Source organism: Spermophilus citellus (genome assembly GCF_964194105.1).
Source record: "Spermophilus citellus genome assembly, chromosome: 4".
In the NCBI taxonomy this organism is placed as follows: domain Eukaryota; kingdom Metazoa; phylum Chordata; class Mammalia; order Rodentia; family Sciuridae; genus Spermophilus; species Spermophilus citellus.
Genome location: NC_138185.1, coordinates 105441785 through 105449730, shown reverse-complemented (window position 1 = coordinate 105449730; position 7946 = coordinate 105441785). Strand labels below are relative to the sequence as shown.

At 49.6% G+C, this 7946-nt stretch overlaps 1 pseudogene across 1 annotated transcript; it reads right to left on the bottom strand.

The window, feature by feature from the left end:
* Window positions 1-258: 258 nt before the first annotated feature.
* On the bottom strand, window positions 259-741 carry LOC308648093 (signal peptidase complex catalytic subunit SEC11A-like; annotated as a pseudogene). The gene has a single exon. The product of its transcript is annotated as a signal peptidase complex catalytic subunit SEC11A-like (transcript).
* Between the last annotated feature and the right edge of the window lie 7205 nt (window positions 742-7946).

The following is a 7946-nucleotide window of genomic DNA, read 5'->3' as shown; positions in this document are numbered from 1 at the left end:
CCCAACTGGTGTGGAAAAACAAACCGAAATGAACCAGAGCCACCAACGAGCAGCAACGCCTGTGTTCTCCATCCCACTGATCACGGACCAGCAGCTACTCCAGTAACAAAAACACCGTGTGCTCCCAGGAACAGCAAGGCAGCCTTCTTACTCAGGGTGGATCAGCACAAATAAACCAAGGGGGGAAAAAAAGTGCTGCATATGATATGGGCTGGGGCTGTAGCTCAGTGGCCGAGTACTTGCCTGGCATGTGTGAAGCACTGGGTTTGATCCTCAGCACCACATAAAAATAAATAAAGACATTGTGTGTCCATCTACAACTAAAAAAAATTTTAAAAAGAAAAAAAGTGCTGCATACTTAAATCTAGGACTGTCATTCAAGAGGATTGTCACAATTCCACTAGAAGGAACAAATCCTCTGGCTCTCCCCGCGACATCTTTCTTCTGTACCCAGTGTTGTCCTTGTTCGAAGAGGCCTCGGTCCTCAACAGATTATCTCCTTTGTTTAAAAACTTGACCTGCCCATTTTGCTTTTCATGAATCTTCAAGTCTCTCTTCCTTCTATCCTAAAAACATTGTATCCCACTTGCATGGGATCTGCAACTCGATTTGTTCGAAAGAGAAGGTCTCCTCTGTGGAGGGCAGGTTCCATGCGGTTGCTGAGGACCACTGCAGCTGACTTTCACCTCCAAATATTAGCATCAGCCCCTTCCAGATCATCAGGGCCAAGGACACAACCATTCCAAAACACGGTATGTGATAATCAGCTGCCTCTGGTTTGGGGTGGGTGGGAGTTACTGGGGATTGAACCAGGGCCACCTTACCACCCTGGGAGCTACATCCCCAGGCATGTGTCACCACTCCTGGCTACAGCTGCCTCTTGTTCATCCCACATACATCGCCCCCAAAAGCTGAAAGACAGCCTGAGGGCCTGGTGAGTGGGACACCGAGGCCCAATGTGACCACCGGGAGGAACGGCTCCACATTGCACTTCTTAAAAGACAGCTTGTCTCACTGAAAATAATACTATTATATAACACATATGTAAATTTTATTTCTACTTCTCTGAGCTTTCAGGCACACACTGACAGATGACTAAGAAATTAAATATCAAGAACTGCAAAACTCTCTCGAGAGCTATAAAAGGAGATGCGTGGATAGATGAACCCTCAAATGGTCTTCTCAAATATCTTAATGAAATTTGAACCAAAAATATCAATGGGATGTTTTAGAAAAACAAGATGAGAAACTACAAAGGGGTTCTGCAAGTCTCCTGGAAGAATGAACAGTTGAAACACAGAAATTGCTGAAATTGAGAGAATATTTAAGCATATGGAAAAACTATGATTAATAAAACAGTGTGATGAAGGTACAAGAATAAACAAGTCAGTATAACAGAATAGGTCCCCTAAAACTGAGACTCATACTAGCTAAATGGAATCGAGGATAAATAAGCACCATATACGGTTTATTAGATAAGACTTCCTTACAATAGGCCAGCTGTTTGGAAAATAATTATTCTGCCTACTGTAAGCCAATATTAATTCAAACAGATCGAAAAAGTGTTACATGCCACAAAGGAAAGGAAAAAAGGAAAGAAACGCTAAGAACTAGAGAGAATGCCAAGTCAAAATCTGTTTTATCTCTTGTCAAGAAAGGATTTTCTAAGCTAAAAAGCAACAGGAGCCATCTGAAAGGGAAAGATCAATAGGTTTGACTGAAGATAAACCTTTGTCCACTGAAAACATTAGGAACCAAATTGAAAAGTAAATAACCAGGAAAACTATTTCAGCAAATAAAACAGACACGGGTTAAAATCCTGAGTTATGAAGAGCTTATACAAATCATTAGGAGCCTAAGACGCCAATAGACAGAAAAGAGACAAGTCGTGGGAGGATTCGAAGGTTTAACCTTCTGAGAAATAAGAGAAATGAAAAACTGAGATGGCAAATATAGGAAACTATTTCATTTATTTTCCCTTTTTGGTACCGGGCATTGAACCCAGGGATGCTTAATCACCGAGCCACACATCACCCCCACCCGCTTTTTTTTTTTTTTTTTTTGGTTCTTTGATGTTATACATGACAGTAGAATTCATTTTGATAAAATTATTATTTTTTAAATTTTGAGACAGGGTCTCTCACTAAGTTGCTGAAGCTGCTTTGAACTTGTGATCATCCTTCCTCAGCCTCCCGAACCACTGGGATTATAGGCGTGCGCCACCGTGCCCGGCTAAGAAACCATTTTAATAGCTCTTTCTGGTTATAAAAGCAATGTCTATTTATGGAAGACAATCTGGACACAAAAACCGATGCACTGGGTCACCTCCAGAGGTGACTGCCGCTAGCGTGCCCTTTATATCCTGCATGTTGTGCATTCTGTTCCTTTTTAATAAAGAGCCTATTGCTGGCTTCTCATTTCCTGCATATCAAACAAAGCTCTTTGTGAAGCTTTTCCTCGGTGCTGGCGACAGTAAATATTCAATGTCAGAACAACTGAATGGGATGGAAAGGGACTTAATTCCCCCTTGTCTATGGCACCAGGCAAGGGCTGACCCCATGGACACATGGGTTGAAAGGATTTCAGATCTCCAAGGTCAAAGTGCCAGATCTGTGGGGAGCTTTTTAGCTTCTACAAAGGAGAATCTCTGGGGCATGACCCAAGCCCCCAAACTCAGAGTGCCCCTTCTCCACAGGTCCAGTTATCCTGAGCTTGAGGGGCCTCTCTGCCCCAGGAGGCTACACAGGTTTGGACCCAGGCCCACCTGTAGCTAACCGGGCGTCCTCAGGCATGCTGGTTTAATGGGAATTCCTTCCTCTGGGTCATTGTCAGGATGAAAGGACGTAGTCCAGCAAACGTTGACTGCCTGGAAACAGTAATGCTCAAATATTGTTAGTGCGAAAGGACAAACTCCGAGGGGGCATTTGCTTGGTGCGCTGATAACTAAATCCCCCTGGAGGGATTTTTATGGAACAAAGGCCCTGTGATTCCAAATCCCTACCTCAGGAGACTCGGAAAACGGCCTTCAGTTTTTGAATGGCAGTTTCTCCAGCTTTTCAAGTACCCCCGGCTGCATTTCAGAAAGCCCTATTAATAGCCCTTGCTCTAAACACCTCCTACCTTCCCAAGGTGACACAGTACATCAGAGGTAGAAATGGGACCAGGCCCCTGAACTCAAGCTGGCCCTTCTTCCCTGGTTGATCTCCATCCTCTCCATCCCCAGTTGAGGTGAGTGAAGGGAGGAAGAGAGTTTGCAATTGGAATCCTGTGTGTTCCAGCCCTGGGCCTGGGTGCTCATGAGTGGGTCCCTGGGGCCCAAAGCATCCTGTTCCTCCTCTGCAGGGGGCTTGGCCTGGACAGCACCCATCCTGCTCCGTGCTCTCAGCGTGGCTCCTCAGGACACTGCCTTGGCATAACAAACGCTCCGGTCCAATGTGCTTTATTTTGGGGAAAGTCATTAAACTACTTTTGTGGAAATATTTTAATTGAATTAGATTGTTTTCTGATTGTAATAAATGTTAATTAATTGAGTGGGTCGAGTGTCCTTGGATCTAGCTGGCTTCTCTGTTTAATTAGGAGGTGAGTGTGGATTTCTTTCTTTTAGTCATGGGTTCTAATAAATTCATCAGGTGAATGGGGAGAGATTATTTCTTATGTCTGAAATTTAATAGCTGTTTCACTCACAGAGCCACGTGGAGCCCCTGCTTGGCCTCCTCGGCCGTGACCTAGTTCTCCCACCCGAACTTAATGAGGCTTCTCCATTTCTCTTGAGAAAAGAAAGAAATTTTAAGTTTGCAAACATCTCTTTGTCTCCCAAGTGTGCTAGCTTTAGGGACAAAGCCACTGGTTCCCCCCTGCTCAGCTGACCTGAGACAGGCAGTCTGCAAGAAAGCAGAGGCTCTTAGGCATTCTGGCCATCCTGGGCCAGGCATCATTGTAGAGATGTGGGAAGTGCAGCCCAGAGAGGGAATGGGCACTCCCGAGACCACACAGCATGGCCCTAGAGCAGTAGCACCTACACCCAGCAGTGTCTTTGACTAGTAACAAATTCATGTTGGGTCAACCCACACTGACAGGATCGAGACCCTGGGCTAGGTGTGAGGGTAGAGGTCAGTCCTCAAGAAGGTGGCAGATGGTGACAGTGATGGTTGTGTAAACCAGGTCACAACAGAGGGACCCACACAATACAGAAGGCAGTATGAGGGGCCCAGGCACATTACCTTGGACCTGTGGGCCAACGTAGGGCAGTCTGGGAAGCCTTCTGAGGGGAGGTGTGTCTGCACCGGGTTTTGAAGGTTAAATAGGAGTTCCCCAGGTGAACAGAATGTTGAGAAGCGTTTTCTAGACTGAGGCAACAATTCATGCAAAGCCAAGGTCATCCTAGCGAACACGTATAGGCCGCAGGAGGCTCTTAGCAGATGGGGGCGTGTTGGGGCTTGCACAAAAGGAAGGACCCTTCTGGCTGCAGCAGCAGAGGAGGGTCCAGAGGGGTGATCAAGGGACAGAGAGAACCAGCAAGAAAGGCTGGCCGACCCTTCAGCGCAGCCTGTTGCCATCGAGAAATGGAGAAGCCTCCTTAAGCTCAGCAATGGAACTGGGCAGATTCTAGAAACATGTGGGAGGTAGAGTCAACACTTTCTGGTTTCCCAGAAGGTTAGACCCCTGAGAGCCCTCCGGAGGCAGCAGGTGAGGAGGACGGGAAGCGGGAGGCCTGCTCTTAGCTCCTCTGCAGCTGAATGGCTTGTCTTCCCTGCACAGAGCTGTGGGGCGCTCAGGCTTGCAGTGGCAGCGACAGTGAGTAGCTTCCATTCGACAGACACCTTCACTTGAGCTTGGCCTGTGCCATGATTGAACCTTCAGGACACGCCCGTGACGAAGGTCCTCTGCCCAGCTCACCAGCAAGGAAACCCAGGCCTGCAGGCCCCCAGGATTTCCCCAATTCGCTCAGCTTCAGAAGTGGGCAGCGGGAGCTCTCCTGGCTGAACCACAGCCCCCGGCCACCCCGAATAAATGTGAGCTCCTATCAAATGGGGCTTGACTGCACACAGTTATCCTTTGTAACCTGTAACAAGAGACCAGTTCTCCCTTGAGAAATCAGAAAACCTCCCCAGCACTGAACATAGAGTGGGGGCCTTGACCTGGGCGCTTGTCCCATCCTCACCCACACCAGGGCCCCTCCTGTCTGGAGGGAGGAGGTGAGGAGCCCAGCTGCCTTCTGTCCCAAAGGCCCCTCCGGACAGCAAAATCTGCCTGCTCTAACGCACTCGCTCCCTGCGATCATGGGCAAGCCTCTTTCCTCTCCAGGCCTCAGAAATCAATCATGTCTGCATCAGCCCCTCTCAGGCTGCTGTGGGGTCCCAGGAGCCGCATGTGGGGCTTCAGGCCCATCATGGTGGACGCCTGCTGTCATGATGGCTGCCCTACTCTTGTTCCTGGCTCTCTCCAGGCCAAGAAAATCTGAAGACACAGGGCCATCCTCAGAAAAGTGTCCTCACAGGGGACACAGCCACTAGTCCTGGAAATTGGCCTCAGGACCTGCCACCTAGGAATCAAGCTCACTGCTTGAAGAGCCCCTTTCTTCAGTGGGTCCTCTCCCCTCCACAAACCGCTGGTTTGTCAGGTACCCCAGAGGCACACACCTTCCTCATCAGCATGTCCACCCTGCCAAAGCCTGGCGTGTCCTGTCCATCCTTCCAGACCTCCTCCATCCCACACCTCCCCATCCCATTGGACTTCTCCCCAGCAGTTCTCTGGGTGCCGCCTGTGGGTGCCTACCCCCACTCTGCCCCAGGGTGCTTATCTGATGCTGGAGAGTGCCCAGGGCTGACCCGCCTCTGGCTTACCCCCAGCCTGCCAGAGCCCTTCTCTAGACAGCTACGCTGAGGATGGTGGGTAGTTAGAGATAGATGCTTGATACCCAGCTCCACTCCCCATTTTGAGGTTACAGTTGGCCTTCTTTCTGGCTGTGCCTGTCCAGCTCTGAGACTTCTCACTCTGCCCTGTCCCTCATTGTGCTGTCCCAGTAGCTCACCCAGCTCCTGGGCAATTCTGCTCTGCTCTACTCAGTGGGACATACCCTGACTTCGGGGCAAGAGCTGGCACTAGACAAGGTACCACCACACAGCACCATGACCCTGACCTTGGAAAACCAAAAGTTACATGGTCTGAGCACTGGTTATCAGCCTGCTTCAGAAAACCCCTACAAAATCCAGGGAAGAAGCAGTACTAGAACCTTCCAAAGAGGCCAGCAAAGCAGATCTTGAAAAGCAGGAGCAAACCACCCCCTCCATCACCCACTTCCTGGTGAGCACAGAGCAGGATCAACCAGTCCCCAATTGATAGGTTTCTTGCCACCCCCACCCGTTCTACTGCAGGATAGACCAGCTGTTGGTGCCAGATTAATGGCCACAATTAAAAGCAAAATGCCCTTGCTGTGGCCCACTGTCCTCCCACACCTGTGAGCCCGGAGGCTGAGCTCTAAGCCCTGGGAACAGGAGATTTGTAATGAACTCAGACAGGCCTCTTAACCGCTGATGCTATCAGGGCCCAGGGGAGATGCAGACTTATTTCCTAATCTCCCACGAAGCATCTGTCAGCCCCACCACACGGCAATGTCATTCCTGCATGCAGCAAGGACCTTTCATGGGGAGGATTGTCAACTGCCTGCCTAGCCGCCTACCTGCCCCCGGCCCCTCATCCAGCCCCTGCCCCTCTCCTGGGCTCAGGCTGCACACTCTCTCTCTCCTGGCTCTTTCTCCCTTTCTCTCTCACACACACTGGCTCACCCTGATTTATTCATAAATTGCCTGCTGTGCCCAATTACAATGACAGAAGAAAGAAAAATAAGACCAACACTTCAGCAGTGTTGGACAACAAAAGAGTATCCTTGAGACAGCAGTCATTTGAGGGCTTCCTAGGAGCCAAAAAGCAGATGAGAGCAAGCAAAACGAGAAGCCCATCCAGACGGCACGACCCATGACCCTCCCAGGCAACCCTCACCAACCGTTGCCCCACTAGTGCCCAGGGAGCTCCCCAGATCCGCAGCAGGGCCGAGCAAAGGGGCTGGAGAGGCTGAGCCAGCTAGGCTTTGTCCCCAGGCTTTACTGGGTTGAGGCTGCTTGCAATTCAGTGAGGGGTGAAGGCAGCCACACAGGACCCCTCAAGACCCAGGTAGGGGAGCAGAGGAGAGCCTTGGCCTCCAGGGGCAGCTCCTGCCCTCCCAGCTGCTTCTCCCAGCCCAACCTACACAGTCTGCTCAAGTCTATCCGCAGGGGCTGGAGGAGTAGGCATGGGAAAACAGGTGACAGGCCTGGACTCTGCTGGAGCAGTGCCCGCAGACAGGCTGCTCCCACCCCAGGTCTCTTGGAACAGACAGTACACCAAGTCACCTGGGTTTGAACAAGGAGTCCTGTGGCTGCTGCCCACACAGTCATTGCTCCCAGTTTACGCCCTTGGAAGGGGACACCTCCTGCCCACACCCACAAATCAGGCTCAAATCAGGTCAGGAAACCCTGGGTCCCACAGCCTCCTTTTTGACATTCAGGCTACATCTTAGCTTGTAAAGGCTCTCAGAAGTCTTGCAGTAATTTTTACTGTATAATTTACAATCACTGCAGTTACAGGTCTAAAGTGTTCAGTGGAACAAATTTTGGCAAAAGATGACAGCCTCAGAACTCACCTCTGCATCAAGATGCAGAACATTTTCATCACCTCAGGAAGTCCCCTCATAGCTCCTTCCACTCACCCCACCTAGAGACAACTACTTTATGACTTCTAAAGCAATGGGATAGTTTTGCCTGTTCTGAAGCTTCATATAAATGGCTTCCCATATGGTATGTGCTCTTGATGTCTGGCTTCTGCTCCCAGAATATCTGGAAAATTCATTTGTGTTGTGATATGTGTCAATAGTTTATTATTGTTATTTTTTGGAGGGTACTGGGGACTTA